This window comes from Anastrepha obliqua, chromosome 1 (genome assembly GCF_027943255.1).
Source record: "Anastrepha obliqua isolate idAnaObli1 chromosome 1, idAnaObli1_1.0, whole genome shotgun sequence".
Lineage (NCBI taxonomy): Eukaryota > Metazoa > Arthropoda > Insecta > Diptera > Tephritidae > Anastrepha > Anastrepha obliqua.
Genome location: NC_072892.1, coordinates 99,031,045 through 99,050,064, shown reverse-complemented (window position 1 = coordinate 99,050,064; position 19,020 = coordinate 99,031,045). Strand labels below are relative to the sequence as shown.

General features: G+C 35.7%; 1 protein-coding gene across 2 annotated transcripts in view; it reads left to right on the top strand.

The window, feature by feature from the left end:
* Window positions 1-9,633: 9,633 nt before the first annotated feature.
* Window positions 9,634-19,020, top strand: part of LOC129253167 (uncharacterized) — a 159,157-nt gene continuing 149,770 nt past the window's right edge. The window contains exon 1 of one of the 2 annotated variants that reach the window (XM_054891437.1): window positions 9,634-9,795. The gene's annotated coding sequence lies outside the window, so the exon portion shown is untranslated. Of the gene's footprint in view, window positions 10,080-19,020 lie in introns of both variants that reach the window. The other variant, XM_054891436.1, reaches the window with a different exon arrangement.

The window sequence follows — 19,020 nt, the reverse complement described above, 5'->3', positions numbered from 1 at the left end:
TTAACTTGACGAAGAATTTGCATGTGAATTGCTTTCTTATCGAGTAAGATTCGACGCTAGCGAGTATGGTTACACTTGCTAACGCTTGGCGAAAAGAAGAGGCCTATGGACTAAGTCCTCAATACACGAGAACTCACTGCGGTTAACTCAGATACAACTTACCGAAATTGCGTATTGCAAATAACGTAAGTAAATAATTTTAAGAATTCAGTACAACTTCGACAAAGTTTGCTTTTTATATAACTAATGTCTTCTCAGTTCGAAAAAAAAAATATCTTACAGACTAATGCAGATGTTTCAACCAAATATATAATAATAATCTTAATACGCAAGTAGTCCAGTCAAAAGAGACAAAAAAAATAGCCAACTAAGTAATTTTAGGAGTATGCGAGTTTATGGTTTTATTATATAAAACCCATCACTGTGAACTTAAGTTTGAGTTTTCGGGGTCGGGGGTTGTGTCCCGCGGCCGCCATCTTGGAAATAAGGGTGCAACTGGTTTTTTGCGTTTATCTCGTGAATTCCGAAAGTTACGAACATTTTGTAAGATACTTTTTTGTAGACAATAATATTATCTACAACTTTCATTCAAAACTTTTTATTGTAAAATTAATAATAAAAAAGTTATAAACAAAATTACGCGAAAAATTAAGGGATGCATTGTTTTAAAGCGTAATAACTTCTTTTTTATAGATTTTATGGAAAATATACTTTAGAGCTTTTTTATAGAGCATTCTTTTGTGAACATTTTTGTCTATAAGTTTTTTCCGCTATCTTTATTTAGTCGTATGATTTTGAGCTGCTAAGCGGAGCAACCAATACATTAGCGAAGCGCGTACATGATTACACAGGCCGACAAAATTTAACCAACATTCAGACTCAGAAACCAGACTATATATTTCCGAAGGTTTATGATGCGCTGAATCCAAATCTGGTCTCAGAATTGCTCTATCTGCTCTGGTTATCCTAACCTAAAAGTGCAAAAAACACCATTTTTGCCCATATTTGAGGTTATGTAGCCTTGCAGATGTTTTCTTTCACCAAAATTAAAGGATGACATCTTTAAATACAAGCCTTCTTTTTTCAAATAGCGTTTTGTTTGCTCAAATATCATTTTTTTCGCAGAGATATCGCATTTTGAAATTTTCATGTTTCTAAATTTTCCTACACCTGAAAATCGATTAAGATAACATAGACATGATATAGTCGATTACTCCTAAAATTACTAAGTTAAATCTTCTTTTGACTGGACTAAAGAAGAAAAATATAAATTCTGTACTGTTGCGTCGTACAAACTCTAATATAATATACAATTTCCAAATTATATAATTAATATGACTAGTAAAAGAGACCATGTGAATGGCGATCAGTAACATTCCCCACTAGGAAGGACCTCTCCGAGCCGTTTGATACCAAACGAGGTTTCAGACAGGGTGACTAGCTGTCGTGTGACGTCTTTAACCTAATGTTGGAGAGGATCGTACGAGCCGCAGAACTTAATCGCTCAGGCACAATTTTTTATAAGAGCGTACAATTGTTGGCGTATGCCGAGGATATCGACATCATCGGCCTTAACAACCGCGCTGTTAGTTCTGTCTTCTCCAAACTGGATAAAGGGGCAAAGCGAATGGGTCTGGTGGTGAACGAGGACAAAACGAGGTTCCTCCTGCCATCAAACAAACAGTCGGCGCACTCGCGTATCGGCACCCACGCTACTGTTGACAGTTATGATTTTGAGGTTGTAAAGGACTTTGCATACTTAGGAACCAGCATTAACACCGATAACAATGTCAGCCTTGAAGTCCAACGTAGAATCTCTCTTGCCAACAAGTGCTACTTTGGAGTAAGTAGGCAATTGAGAAGTAAAGCCCTCTCTCGACGAACGAAAATAACATTCTGCAAGACTCTCATCATGCACGTTCTAACGTATGGCGCAGAAGCGACGGTTGGAGTGTTTGAGAGAAAGATTCTGCGGAAGATTTTTGGACCTTTGCACGTTGGCAACGGCGAATATCGTAGGCGATGGAACGATGAGCTGTATGAGCTTTACGACGGCATAGACATAGCGCAGCGAATAAAGATCCAGTGGCTACCTTGGCTGGGTCATGTTGTCCGAATTGATACAAACACTCCGGCTCTGAAAGTATTCGATGCGGTATCAGCTGGTGGTAGCAGAGGAAGAGGAAGGCCTCCTCTGCGTTGGAAAGATCAGGTGGAGAAGGACTTGGCTTCACTTGGTCTGCCCAACTGGCACCTGTTAGCACGAGAAAGAAACGACTGGCGCACTTTGTTAAACTCGGCCAAAATCGCGTAAGCGGTTATCGCGCCAATTAAGAAGAAGAAGAAGAAGTAAAAGTGACCTTTGCGTCAATAATAACTTGAACATATGAATACTTCGTTTTTATTCCTTGTTTATTTTCTCCATTTTGGTGGGGGTGGGGGCACAAAAAAACAGAATATGATTGCATTTGACTTACGAAGAAACACCGTTAAGCTCGAATATATTACTGTTAACTAGAGAACGAAAGAATAACAAACCAAACCGAACTGGACTAAATATTTTCAAAGGCGAAAAAATTATCAAAGGTATACAGATACCATACATTTCAATCGCATTAAATTTCAGCTCATAACGTATCCTTATGTTTGCAAAAATAACAAAATAAAACTTATTTTTACATACACATGTATATGTATGTATATAGTTGCATAATTTTATATTGTTATGTAAAAATAAGAGCTTATCTGCGTTTTCTCGTTTCAAGCGGCACCGTCTAGAAGTATAGATCAATCGCTCCATATATGGCTATAGCCACACTCGAAGGAGAAGCAGATAGATATTTTGAAAGAATTTTTTCGAATAATTTATTAGCAGTAAATAATCACTGAGATATGTTAGTTGATGAAAAATAATTGAAGTGAAACTTCTTTAGGCGCGTCGGGGGCCCCAAGGCAGATTGAAAATAGGCGAGTGAAACGGTAAGTTCGGAGCGTTACCGAAATCCGTCAAATGGGCGGGGCCAAGGAGCAGCTGCTCCTTCCCACTCTCGCCTATTCGCTCTCTCTGTCGCTCTCTCGCATCGCAAGCGCTGAACGATGTGAGGGAGCCACCGAGACACGCCGTCTCTCCCCTTCTCTCTCGAATGCCTTTCTTTCTCTCCCGTTTGCTCTATAGCAAACTACCCACGCCGTGCATCAGCCGTTCAGTAAGTGTGAAGTGTGTGTTAGTACAAGTGTGTGTGTGTGTTAGTACAACTAGACAAAGGAACAACAATAGACGCAGTTTTCGCACGATTCATCAACAATTTGAGCGCAAATGTATATATCTCCCACTTTAGCTATCATAAGCCGATTATTAGTATATTAGGAAATAACCATTGTGAGAGTGATCCTGAAAATTTTGCGATGTCATGTGAATAATTTGTGAATACAATCGATGTATATACTAGAAATGTGTTGAAAAGGTGCCTATGATTCCATTGTAATTATAACTATATTTTATCAATGTATAATAAAAAATTTATGAGTAATATTTACGCTTTTCTGAAAAAAAAAAAAATGAAAACCTGAATTTAATACGAGAGAGGGGGGAGAGATCTAAACCGGAGCTCCCATGCATGGAACAACCAACTTAGAAGTTTCACTTCTACCGTGCGTGAGTCTGACAGACCCTAGATTTTTTTTTTCTAATACTATTGCTGTAAATCATTTACCATACTATACATGATAATCATAAAGGCTATCTTGAATTTGTTCTGAATGAATAGAAATTAAACATTGTTCGTTTTTTTGCCGAAGCCGAAACCGAAGTTCGCTCATTCTCTACTGTTAACATAAATGTGAACAATTGTCCTCACCTATTGATGATAATAAAAAGTTTTCCGCTGTTAACTTAAATACTTGACGCATTTGCCGCAACAGTTCTCGCACTTTTATGATAAATGCTGAAAATAAATATTTTGGCACATTTCGGAAGTAGAAAATATTTGTGGGAAATGCAGAATGCTTTGGTTTTACTAGGTTTTCCTTTCGGTGTAGAGGTGTGCCTGCAAAGTGTTAGAGCATTATTGCTTCTTCTAAGAGCAAATGATTTATGCTATTAAGCAAATGATTAGTACACATTTTATTGTATGTCGTCTTTGTTGTACGTTTGTTGAATGTTCGAGTTAAAAAAGCTGACACTATGTTTCCTTCAGAAAAACTTAAGAAATATAATACTTTTTTATCTATAAAATACTTTCACATAATTAAAAAAAATATACAAGAAAATAAAAAAATAAACCCTTGGTTGAACAAGAGTGCATTATAGCATTTATTTGACCACTGCTGTACGAGTAAATACAAGGTGGTGCAAAATTTTCGTGTTGGAATAATTTTACTAACTAAAAAAAAGTGATTTTTAGTATGAAAATCTTTATTTTGACGTTTACGCGTTCCATTGCTTGTCTGTTTGTATACTGTGATTGACTTACGATGCCACTACACAAGTGCATATATGCATTTTCATGTCGTCCTCCAAACGGAGGGATCTACCTTAAGTAGGCCGTAACGAAGCTATCAAAAACAAAGGACAAAAAAATAAATAAATATATAAAAGAAAGAAACAAACAAAAAAAAAATTGTCAGACGAAACGACAACACCAAATGACGTACAAATTTTTATACATTCATATTTTCACCCAATGAAGGTTATAGGTATGTTTTTATGATGGAACTCCCTTCCCACAGCCCCCAGGCCGCGCCACCACTCTCATTCGTCACTAATAATCGAATATTTGCTAAATTTAATCTAAAAAATCTTAGTTTTTCCTATTTCCCACTATTTATAGCACAATCTAGACTTCATAATCCGCATAAGCTGTTCAACTATGACCCAAATGCAAAGTTCAAAAACGGTTTGAGATAGAAAATTAATAAAAATAATTTTGCTTGATATTTTTCTGATTGTTTGTTTTGATTTTATTCAACGAGGCATAGCAACGGATGCCGGGTATTGTAATATTATGGTTATTAATAAAACATTATTTTCTATGAAATTATTGTTTGTAATTCTTTTACATACATATCCTAAATCCCTCAAAACTTTTACGCGAGCGGGGCCGCGGGTTAAAGCTAGTGAACTATAAAACTAAAAGAGGCATGTAGTAAAAAAGTATGCATACTTCAATTTTACTAGTTTTTTCCAAATACTCGTATTTGTATTACCAAATACTCGGAAAGGTACCCTAGGGTTATTTTAAATAGACTCATTTAAGTAATGAAATAGGAAAGCGAAACACAAATGTATGTAAACCTATAAATGCATAATATTAGGGTCACCCTAAAATTAAGCAAGCCTTACCATTTTTTACTATTGAAATATTGTTTTTTTAAGGGGCGTCAGCGTTTATATGCATTTGGCGTTTAAAAATTTGCTGCTATTTACTATATCCTAGTTTTGGGCACTTCTAGTGGTGTCAGGCGGCATTTTACGCTTTCATTGAAAAATTTGACACATTTTACTTTAAACGCATTCTGAACTTTTTGACGGATGTGCGACTTGTATTACTGTTGTTTGTAGTGGCTTTAAATATTCATTTCGGTAAAAAAATGGTATTAAACCGTAAACATTTTCGTACGATTATTTTTTGCAATTTTCGACGTGGATTAACAAGACAAGGATGCATCGTCGAACATAAATTATTATACGGATCATCACGGAGAATATTCTGAAAATCAATAATACCGTTTTCAACTTCCAATGCTAATTTTTCTCTTGTTAAGCCAGAAATATAAATAGCAACCCTCGTAGGTACACATTTTCTATTCAAGGAGAATCCACAAATGGTGGCTTTGATATAGCAACTGTATTTTCTTCTCACGATTGCAAAAACAAAATATGTGGCCTTGCCGGTGTAATAATCATGTCTGAATTCGCTTTGTAGGCAATTTTTAGTTTTTCAAATCCAGTTGAGTTGCCAAAATAGCTACTTTCAACCTATCAAGCATTGAGTTGCTTTGCTGCGTGTCACAGTGCTTTCTGAGTAGGCAAACATCAAACATTTTGTTGTCACAAATATAGACGAATTTGGTATTGTTGGAATGCTTTAGAAAGAAACATTTTTAATGTTCTTAGAGTTAATTTCATCGGGAAAACACTAAGGAAAACACTTTTATCAAACCCCTATTTTTGCCCATTTTTTATATGGAATCATAACACTGTAGGTTGTTTATTCTTTCTTTTTGCTCTGTACACGAGCAAAGCCATTGCTACTCGTCTTCATAACACGACACTATGATTTGTCTATCCCCTTCATTTCATACTTCTTACTTATAAATGGCATCAGTTAGTAAGGAACGCGAAAAAATAACTGCTGCACCTTGTTAAACTTGCCCTAATCACTTCACATGTGGCAAAGCCCTGATTGCATAAAAAAAGCTCAACAGAATTGCAGTTAATGAATTTCCTTGAGGGCACTTCTGACCTTTCAAGTTTTGTTTTCGAAACTGAACTGCATTACCTTGTCGTGCCACAAGTTTTAAAGCAAATTTGAAAAGTACTTTCACTTAAGCGGCTTATTGCTCGTGGGGTCTTCGGCAAAATTCATATTACACGTATATATGCATAAGTAAATGCACATACACACATCCATATGTACTTATATACCTATAGTTTAGTTTCTCGCATTTTACTGTTCTGACTAATGTTGCAAGCAGTGGAAAAAAGTTCATGGTTAGTAAATGTCACGTGTTAAATGCCTTATAAAGTTGAGAGAACACTCTGCTCGTCAATTTGACAGAGTCTGTTGTCGAGTGCACGTGTGCAATTGCCGAGTTTTTCTTACATATATATTTTTGCATTCAAACTCTTTTTCCTTTTTATTCTCTAACTTGTTTATATTAACCTTCTCTAACTTCTCATTTTTGTTAACAAACTATTTTGACACTCTCTAACATCTTCCCCTCGCCCATTTTTCGACTTCAACCTATGCAATTCTGTCTTGTTCTATCATTCTTGGCATTGATGCTTTAAGGGGTCAATAGGGGTTTCAAGCAGGGACAGATCAATATTGAAAGGTTGTAGTGACCATGTTGTTTAGAGGGCAACTGTCAAATTTATTGATAAAACTTTATCAAGTGTAGGCCACTAAGATCGCTTGACCAATCGATATGGCTCTGCAGAATTTTTCTTGCGGGGGTGACCCTCAAAGTCAACATAATCCATGCCAATAATCAAATTCATCACGACTGCAGACTTAGCTCGTTAACACGTTTTTGGTTTTGCTCAACAGTGAGTAAACGCGGCACCTACTTTGAGCTTTCTCATGCTCTTGCACTATAAAACCAACACGCTTTTTTGAGATCTTTACAAAGCCAGCTCACTCACTCAACTTCACTTTTCGATCATTCATAATGGTTTTGTGGATTTTTTGTATGCTTTCTGGTCTCATTTTGACGCCCCCTTCGTTGTTCATCATCGGTGTCTCTACGGCCACTCTTGCCCTCAGCAAATCATCGTTTTTTTGTTGTTTCTGATGGAGCGTAATTCCCATAACACTTTTCAAGCCATTGCATTGCTTGCAGCATATTTTTTCCCCATCAAGAAGCAGTGTAAAATTAAAACACGCAATTCTTTTTGATCCATTGTGTTGAAAATAATGAACGAATGAATAGAATATTATGAAATTTTAGCCGCTGTTAGCTTAAGGTTAGCACTAACTGAAAAAAAGTGAATGTAATAAAACCAGCCTGGGACTTTTCAGCCCATGTGTTATATGGGCCTCTCAATTGAAAAAGGAATTTCGTTGTTACGATTTATTATTAATTTATTTATTTATTTCATTTCGATCCATTCTTATTGGATAATCCTTAAATAATCTTTTTGTTTTATATTAGCGTCACTAGAGTTAAAAAATCATGAGCACTATATATGTGTGATTAAATCACCGTGTTGATCTTTGACCGAGTGACTATACTTTGTCGATATAGATCTGCAATTAAACTTTCCATCACAATGACCGAATGGTCCTTCGTTGTTTTAAGTCTTAGCAATTCCCAAGCCTAGGCCAGCATAAAGGTATCTAAAGTTATCTTCTAAAATAGCCAAGCGGCCATCAAAGTATAACCTAATGTGATGTTTACATTCAGGAGTGATGTGATACTCTTCAACTTCTAGCTGTAAAAAAACAGTTATGCAGTGCTGAGTACTTGACCATATTTATCTTCCAGATTTACTAAGTGGGTAAAAGGCTAGTACCAGTACGGTTAAAAATAAGTGAGCTCAAAGAAGCGAAGCTGTTTGGTTGACATATTGTTAATTAAAAAAAAGCTTCGATCAGGCACAAGATTATCTATTAATAAAACTAATTTCTCTTGTCCGATTGATTTTAGATGAATTTCCAAGGACTTGTGATGATCACCGCAAGGGACTTCTGGAGAAACGAGCTCCACACAAAGAGCGATTACTTTTATAATTATTAATTTTTGTTTTGAAATTTTGTTAAAGGTAATTCGAAAAATGATGCATTAATGCTATATTTTTATTTTTGTAAAATAAAGCAACTGACTAGTAAAAAAATATCGGAAATCATCATTTTTCGAGCCTCTACTACCACTAACCCTTTAACTGCTGCACTCTTTTGCGTTTTGTACGGGAAGTGTAAGTTTTTCACTAAAATTCGCTGAAGGCTCCAACTGGTTATACCCAATTGCGTGGCCTGTCGTCTATTTGATGTTTCTTCGTTCTCAGCGACATTGACAGTCATACCCGTGATAATTTCGGTCGGTGGCGGCCACGCAATGCAAGATATTGTGTGGTACCAACCTGTTCGAGTTGCCATTGGCTGCTGAAAAGCGACCGCCATTACAAACAATTTTTTCTATCAATTAAGTTTTCATTTAGAGTTTCGAACCTGTGTACTTCCGAATGATATTCATGCACCAACCTTTTCGGCTGCGGCGACCGGCAAATCTAATTAGACCTTTTTTCAAAGCGTAATTACGATCTTTACCGTGCGTAATATATTCTGTTTGATTGATGGTAAATTTTATTCTTGTAGGAAATAAATTAACTTGATTATTCCAGAATTTTTTTTGTGTTTTCAAACTTGTCAGGTAATTTTACTATATTCGTAAACTATTTCAAACAAAATTTGCCGGTATTATTGTAAATAATAACACACATACTTACACACAAATACTAAGCCTAACGTCCAACCATAGAGGAATGCATACAGACTCAAATAGTTATAATACATCCACACAGCATCCATTCAAAGCACATTTGCACTTGCGCTTTTATATTTTGTTCGCTAGTTGCTCTCCCCACAAGCACACGATTCGCATCAGCTGAGCCTTTCGACATTCGTCTGACTGTTCCCTCTGCGCTGGACCAGCGTCGGCGTCGTCAATGCTAATGCTGTTTTTCTACTGTGCCGTTTTGGCGCTTTATCAATGCTGAGTGTACACTTTGCATTCATGCTAGCTTCGGCAGCCTCGTGTGCAAGGCAGCAGCAGTTAACAGCAACGATACATGCAGACGATGTTGACGACGGCGACGGCGACGGCGACAGCACTGTGCCGACGCAAATGAGCCTTTTAATGCTCTAAGTTCGCAGCATCTTCTGAACGAATTTCAGTCGAGTTCAAGCAGCCGAACGTTATGGATGCTAAGACATAAAAACGGAAACGAAATAAGAAAAAAGAACTAAAATCGAGCGGGTAATTGAATTTGGCTGATGATGGTAGTAAGTGTGGCATAAATCGTTGAAGTGAATATAAAAAACGAGTGGGTGAATGCTTGAGTACTAAACAGAGGTGAGCATTCATGCGTACGTTTTTGAGTTGTGTTTGTGTGCATACTTATAAAACGGAAATGCTTTCGGCGCCATCTTGGAATTCCTTTTGTGCGTTAGTTGAATTTGAAAAGTGTGTTAAAAAGTGAATAGTCTAAAAAAGTTAGAGATTCGACGGTGTCTGTTAATGAGAGTTTAATTTGTGATTCTACTAAAGTGCACACGTTGACGCTTCTACGTGTACGTGTTGAATATATTTATAATATAAAAGTACTTTCGCTGCGTTTCGTTATGTTTGCATGTGTAGTAAGTATTTATATTTTACAAAGCAATCATTGATAACATTAATTGCGGCGACTTGGCATTTTCTGATATGACTGAGTCTGTAGCTAAGTAGCAGGCAAATGGATGTTTACGCCGCCAGTGAGACAGCTTGACGTACGACAATTTGGCCGGCTGAATGTTTATGCGTATTGTTTTTTTATGGCTTGCCCGATCGTAGTTGGGATGAATATGTGGCGTTTGTTGTCAACAGCTTATCAGTTACCCTGCTGTCATTGCCACTACTACTGGCGATATGCTAACTTTCTACAGCTCGCAATGCTGATGTGTTTCATATTACAGTTTTTGTTTGACTTACTGCAAATGCAGCCGCGACGATAGCTAAAAATAATACTTAAAGTAACACGCGGCCTCAGTAGAATTTTGTTTCCCCATTTTTTCAGTATTGTTTTTTTTTTTGTTTTTTTTTTTACACATTCTATTCGTATTGTTCATTTTTATTGCATTGGTCTGCATTAAACATCTTCTTTTCTTTACCTATGTGCAGCTTGCTGCAATGCTTGCGCATTAATTTATTTTATCTTTGTTTATTTTTCCGCTTGAATTGAAAGGCGCGCAAAGAAAGCATTCGAAAAAGGATTAATTGCTACATTAATGAAATCAGAAAAAAACGACTGAACTGAAATATATATGTACGATATGCAACATAGACATAAGAATAGAAAAATTTGGACATGCATATCAGTCGTCTAATCAAATATACAGGGTGCGTACGGTATTTGAGGACAACTTCAGAGTAAAAATAATTAGCTTTATTTTGGACAAAAATTAAATAAACTCTCCGATTTTTTTACACAACATTAACTTATTATATTATATATGTGTATCTATAAATCATTCAATAAAGTTTCCATTAGTTGCAATAACCCCCTCGATCCGGGTCCGGAAACGATTGCATGCGCGAATCAAATGCTCCTTTTTCATATTGACCATAACGGTATAAACTGCAGCCTTCAGAAAAGAAATGGTGTGATGAGGATGCTTACTGGTTTACGTAGGAACGAAGGATTTATAGCGGATTCATGGAAAATTCGACAGATAAGGCCTTCAGAAACAGTAAGCTCATTCGCTAGGCCTTCAATGCGTTTTATAACTGATTCTGCATCGCCGACTGATGCTTCTAATTCCACGTCTTGTCTGAAAAAGAGCAAAAAGAAAATATTAGTAATGGTTTCGGAAAGATTGTCAGTATATGCATGCCCTCAAATACCGCATGCATGTTTTCATATAAATCGCTTGAATTTACATATGTATGTATATGTATTGAAATGTTATATGTAGAAATATTTAAAATGCCTATTCCGTAAGAATGCTTTTCTACTACGATCCGTTTATAGGAACAAAGTGACTTCATATGAATAATTTTAAACTTTTATCACAGCTATTCATACGTCTTTTCAATTTAACTCCTTCAGCCTCCTCTCGATCGGTTGGTGGAAAAAGCGCCACTAGAGTCTGAGGAAGTGGTTAACGATAGGAAAAGAAATTTAATTAAAGCAACAACGTGGTGAGCTATCAAATTGATTCTAGTTTTATATTGGAGCTACATCCGTACTTCAAACGGTCGGTTACTTTAAGCTGTGGATTCAAGTTTTGATTGAAACGGTCCAATATATCCGACGTTATTCTGGCAATAGAGCCTAGAAAGTTTGCCTCGATCTTGTCCAAAGAGGTTATTTTGCTAGACTTACTACTTGACATAGACCCAGAGAAAATTCGCAGGATGGCCAATTGATAACCCTAGTATGAGATGACCCTGAAGTCAAATTTCTCCTTCATAACTTCGAGCATTGTGTGCTGGTATGGCATCGGTTAACCTATTTATTTACCGGGGACCATTGCCAGCTACCTCAATTCGAAAGAAATAAGTTCCGATGATGCTGCCATGGCATAAACCGCACCAAAAAGGTCTATTTTGGTGGATGCATTGATATTTGGTCGAACACTTGTAGATTGTGCTTGCTTCCACAACGAAAATTTGGCTTGTTTACATAATCTCGCTGAGCCAAAAATGCGCCTCGTCCGAGAAGGTGATGTTTTGCTAAAAATTCGGATTTCCGGTCAGCATTAGGAAACTCACGAAGCTGTCTGTTTTCTTTCGGCTTCATGTAGACCCAAGTTCAACCGTAAAATAAGCCGGGTTGACTTTCTGGCAATACCCAATTCAGCTAATTTTGAGTCTTTTTCGGTACTGGCTGCTGCAGCGTTTACGTTTTCTTCACTTCGGACAAATCTCTGTGTGGTGGTGATATATGCTCCAAAAGATTGCACTCACGCTCAAACTTTTTCATTCTAACGACCGACTTCACGATGAAATTAACGTTGCGTATTTGCAATTGCGCAGAAATTTCAATACTACTTTTTAATAATTTCCACACGTTCGAGAAGTGTGAAACGATACCCGATTATTCTTAAATCTGGATGAATTTGTAATTTTGACAGATGTTAAAACAATTGGAAAAATTATCTTTGCAATCTTCAATCTGCGATGATAACGTTCTGCCTCATGTTGCGAAAGCGGTGAAGACATACCCAAAAACTATTTAAATAGGAGGGTCTTACCACTCCCGCCACACTTGTGCTCTTAAGCGGATTGGTTTATAGCCCCTTAACTTGTAAACAATTGACAGCGCTTCGTTGGTCTTTGATATTCCAATTTCTGTATACTATATATCCTCGTATACCTTCAAATGTGTTCACTTGTTTTTGCAATTTTTCGGCGCTGATCGCCAATTTTATATTATATACTCCGTATTAATAAATTTCTTATTAATAACGGCATTGTTTACAACATATTTTGCGTATTGAGAGTTTTGTGCAGATCATTCTCACAGCGTACAACGCTATCAGTTTGTCATAGAAACTGAAGCCAAGCTAAGAAAAGTGAGCAACACAAGCTTACAATGGGTCACCTCAAGTGGTTGGTGAACTGAAAATAGCTATTGTTATTATCCGCAGGATTAAGTTCATTTGACTTAGTATATTTGCATTTATTATTTATTTCTTATTTCAAAATGTAAAACACTAACCACATAATAAAATTTAATTTATTATTTTTAATGATTTTTTTGGATTTGAAAATTAAAAAAATGTTTTCATAAATAAAATAACTATAAAATTTAAATTTATTAAATAATTTTAAAATTTTTGTTTTGCTAAAAAAGTTAATTAAAAAATGTTTAACGTTTTTTTTTTTCAAATTAATCAACCGAAAAAATCCTACGTCACTCTGTGTATAATACGTTTAAGTAGGCGATAGTGGGCGGCTGCCGTAGCTGACTGTTTGTGCGTGACTACCATTCGGTAGGCTCCGCGTTCGAGCCCCACTGTGGATATGAAACACTAATAGCGGTCGGCATACTAATCTCGGCAGGTAAAGGCACATTTTTGAGTGTATTTTCGCTATGAAAAAGCTCATCATAAAAAACATCTATCGTTCGGAGGATATTTCATCAACAGACAAAATTCTAAAAAATCCCCAATAATTTTTGTGGGCGTTGGCAGCAATGATGTATAACTTCTATTCTGGTATTATGAAGAAAAAGAAACATAAACAATGTGTTACATTCTTCTACAAGAATTGTTCGAGACCTTACGTCCAACTTCCGATAAATAGAATTGGGCTCTTTCAAAAAATATTTATTGAGCAGGCATTGGCTTCCCTACGATTTGAGCCCCCTATTCCATCTATAATTCTTGGCTAAAGTTCACTTTCCTTAATTTTGAGTGTTGTTAATGGCATCATCGACTGCCCAGTTCTTGAGCGGATAAGCTTTAATGTTCCAAAAAGAATTCTTCGCAATTTTTGACGATTTTTTGGGGGTAAATTTAAGACTAAATTTTGAATTAATACACCTATTGCACCTTGAGACTTTAATTCATTATCCAAGTCTAGCTTGATTTCGCTTTATCTAGATCTAATTTTTTAAAAAATTTACAATTATCTGCTTAATATTGAATTTATTGGGTTGGCAACTAAGTAATTGCGGATTTTGTTTAGAAAATCAAAGATAATTTTTCCATGGAACTAAATAACTTTATTCCGTAATGTACTGCCCATTTCGATCAATGACCTTTTGCCATCTTTCAGGCAGCATCATAATGCCACGTTAGCAAAAAACTGAATCAGGTACGATATGACATCATCATCATTATTGAAATTTTTACCATTCAAGCAGTTTTGTAAAGATCGAAACAAAAAGTAATCAGATGGTGCAAGGTCAGGACTATATGGATGATGTGGCAAAACATCCCAATAATTTTTGCCGAGTGGCCAAAGATGTGTGCGCCCTTGCATTGTCATGATAGAATACATTACTTTTTCGATTTGTCAATTCGGGCCGCTTTTCATCAACTGCATTGTTTAATTTCGTTAGTTGTACAATGTAGATATCAGAATTGATCGTTCGGTTGGGTGGTAAGAGTTCAATGTAGACAATTCTTTGTAATCCCACCAAACTGGTAACAAAATTTTCTTTTAATGAATATCAGCTTTTGATGTTGTTTGAGTTGGTTCACCTGACCTGCTGGACGATTTAGTTACCAGTCGTTTTAAAAATGGATCATTTTCATTACGTTTCTTTAACAAATCGCAGCTGTTAATGCGTTGCGTTAAATGCGTTTCTTTCAGTTCGTGAGGAACCCATGTATCGAGTTTTTGAACATAGCCAATTTCGTTTAAGTGATTTTCAATGCATGTATATGATAGATGAAGCTTCTCTGCAATCTCACTGTTGTACTGTGACGATCCGAATCGATTACTTTGATTAGGGCATCATCAACTTCAACTGGACGACCAGAGTATTTTTCATCTTTGAGTGAGCTTGCGATGCGGTTTTCCTTGTTCCTTTTGATTTTCAATTACTTATTTTGATTGGTAATATTTTAGTTGCCAAATTTGGCTTGTTTTTCTTTACATTTTTGTTTTGCCTGTAAGGTAATTTTTACTGTAGATTATTAAAATAAATAAATAAAATGTATTCGGGATACTTAAAACAAGATGAAATTAGACGATTAGTTAATTTCAAGAACAATAAAGATTTGGATTCAATCTTTAAAGTATTTCAAATAATTTTATGTGAATGTATTCTACGCAGCATTTGCTGTCTGGAATATGATATCATAGGAGATGAAAGACCTGTAATTCCAAATTCGCTGACCCTTGCACTTTGAAATTATTATATACGTCTTTCGTTCGATCCAATTTGAAATACGCTCATTTCATTTGGATGCCAAGTCATATAATATACACAAAAAGAATTGAATGGGTTCAAAATTTTTTTCTTAGAAAAACTCTAAAACTCTAAAATCCCAAACTTTGTTGAACCAATTCCAACCTATCAATCGCGCCTGCTTTTGATTAACCTAAAGTTAGAGTAAGATCAATCCTATCGCTTTTATTTGTTAATAGTATCATTAATGGAAGTTTTGACTGTTCATTTCTTTTGGAAAGAAATAATTTCAAAATATTCAATATTTTTCGTAGCTCTTTACCTTTCTGTAGTGCTAAATGTAAAACGGTGTATTCGCATAATGCGAATTTTATTTTAATCTCGGGTTCTATCCAACTAGACTTTTCATACCCGAAAAGTATATTTTTAATTATTTTGTATTCTATTTTTTAGTTATTTAAATCATGTTCGGTAGTTATTCTGCTTTTCGTCGTAATTAGTCTGTAAGAACCTTGTGTTCATACACTAAATAATAATAAATAAAAAGAAATAATAATAAAAAATTCTTACAACTGAAGATTTGCGTTTTTCAAGAGCTAATCGATTTTCTATAATAGTTTGTGCCTAATAACAGACCATTCCAATTTGTTGCCAAATATCTTATTAAACATTAAATTTATCTCTCAAATAAAGGCTTTCCTAATTCACTTCATATAATTTCATATTTATGTATACATTGACTTGCTAGTGCTACCAATTGCAAAAGGATATGCTGCCAAACTATTGACGAAAAACACAATGAACAGAACGAATCATAAATTGAACCATTGTGATCTCCATGAGGATCACATCGTTGTTGTTGTATTTGCCTGCAAAATGTTTATCCGCACCCCGACTATTGAACGCGATATTTAGCTCCTGGGCGATGCTAGGACTACTAATCTGCCGATCACCTTCGATTATTTCTGTGTTTTTATCGAAAGAAACATCAAAAATGCCTGAACGGAATCGGCGATTACACATAATTAACTGTTACCGTATCGACACTAGAAACACCATTCACCACTCACAATTTCACGGCCTGGCTTGCATTTTCGCCTTTATCAAAGAAAAATTGTAAAATGTACGAATTTTCTTTTTGTTGACTTCTATTGTCCCTGAAACACACAACTGAATGGAACAAACAAAAAACAGCAACAGAATGTTTTTAGTGTGACACCTTGACAACGAACATAAACTTTAAGAGGGGGGTAGGGTCTTCACTCATCTTATAGTAAATCATTTCAAGAATGTTGTGTCAAAATTTTAAGTGGATCGGAGCAGAACTCTCAAAGTTATAGCCTTTGTAGGCACTCTACCTCGAATGCGGAGCATCGATAATTTCTCAGAGTCATTTTTTCAAACGCGTTTTTCCCGAAACGACTTCTTAAAAGTCGGTGCCAATCACAACTCCGAAACTATTCAACCGATTCTTTTCAAATTTGGCACACGTTTTCTAAATCAAAAATACCTCCCCCCTACACTGTTTTTTTTTATTTTTTTTTTTAAGGTTGTTTTTCACTTACAAATATGGCGAAATTTTTCGCCAAAAATGCTCGTTTTACGTTTTTTTGCCACCAAAACTACAAAAATGAAAAAAAAAAATTTTATTAATGTAGGGGGGGGGGGGGGGGGGGCATTACGTCATACTTTAACTGAAAAATTCGACTTTTTTAGTTTCAGATGATTCTACGACGAATGCCGATTGGCACCGCAGAGCACCTCTCGAAAAACATATCTCCAAAAAAACTCTGTCATGGGCTTATTTGTCAATATTTTATTATTAATATTTTTTAAAAACTTATTGAAAAGATGTACAATAACATGCAACTGATTTTATTAAAGTATCTTAAGCCATATTTCTGTAAAAAATTCAAAAAAAAGTGTTTTTTTTAGCGCTAAACCCTACCCCCTCTTTAAATTGTTTCATCGATACTTTACGAGACATTGATCCCTACCGCCATCTACTGGGAAAATAATGTATGTATTTTTCCGCAAACTAATATTTGTTATTTTACTTAAAAATTAAGCGAAAAAATTAGATTTTTTGAATACTTGTGGGTGGTCTTACCCTTTAATATTTTGTATATAGTATATTAAGTGCAGTTCAGCTTTATCCGCACAGCGCTCCCTGGAAATCTCCCACAGGTGGAAATAGTACAGTGCCTTCTTTTTTCAGTTCCTTTCCTAACCCTTTCATAGCTTTAAAGGACTCGAATCTCGCTCTTTTCCCTGCAGATTTCACCTTAGAAAACCTTTATGTATAGATATATCACACGGCGCAAAATCTGCATTGTCTCACACTGGGATAGAACCTACCTACTCAATCATTAATACAGGCACACACACAAATATCTAAGTTCGTATTACTCTCTCACACTTGTGCTAATGCACGCCTTTGTGTTACTTAATTTGCTAAATTTTAATTTTACCACGCTTTTTTGAATTTTCCATGAAGGCTGAAGTTTGTTCTTCTACATGTCGACCAGCATTTGCTAACATCATAGAATTTATCTTTTCCGTACTCCGCATATTTACCCATTTCATTTCATATATTCAAATGCACACATAATTTACATACTTTCAGAAAGTTATAATTTTTGCAACAAATTACATATTCCAACAACTTTATACCACTTGTGTTTGGAAAATATTTACTTAGATTCTGTTTCTGCAAAATGTGTACAAATTGAAGAAGGAAAGTTTACGACTCGATTAGAGATTGCAATTAAAGACAATTACTCAAGTTATTAATTTGTTTTTTTAAAGATATTTTTGTTTGCATGCACGTAAATAAAATCGTATCGGAAGATGGTTCCGGGCGTAGCAGTCCATGGAAGTGGGGAAAGTGTTTGTCTGACATTCACCGGTTAGTGGTCGGAAAGGATTTTTTTGTTCACAAGTTTCGACTTTTGACAAGTATTTTCTAATTGTATTAGTTTAGTTTTAATTGCGAGTTAAAGTGAAAATTCGAACTTCGTTGGAGCTACTCTGACGGCTAGAAAATTTGTAAGTAGCCGTCTGCTTTATGAACCTACTCTTAAGTAAAAACATTGGGGTCAGAATGTGCGCTGATCTAAAAAAATAGTTTCCAATGTGACGAATTTTGAATTTATGCATATGGGCCGGAAATAAAACAGCAATCAACAGTATTGATGTTCCAAGACGCCAAGCTGAATTCAACAAGTGTTGTTCGCGGAAGAAACACCTCAAAGCAAATAGTCGTCGGTTTTTTTCTAGGAAATCTTGTCATGTCGCAACTGTACCACTGGAGAAACTTAAAACAGTTAATTCTCAGTGACACACAATCATTTGTTTGCCAGAAGTTTTCGGAGAATTAAGGAAAACTAACCGCTGAAGACGAATCATCCTTCGCCAAAGCAATGCAATCTCTCACGTATCGGCTCACGTGATCAAGCGATTGTTTGAGCACTCAAAAGATCGAATTAATAAGTCATACGTATTGCAGAGGTGATTTGGCACCTATTGATTTCTTTGTGCTCGTATATAAAAAAAAAAATGTAAGGCCAACGTTTTTGAACGCCTAAAGAAGTTGTTGAAACCTTTAAACAGCTTATTTTGGAGGTGGCCTGAGTGGCAAAGGGTTTTTGAAAATTAGTTCAAGCGAATGCAGAAGTGCCTGAATCCAAGGAGAGTATTTTGAAAAACAATAAATCAGCTTTAATTTTTATTTT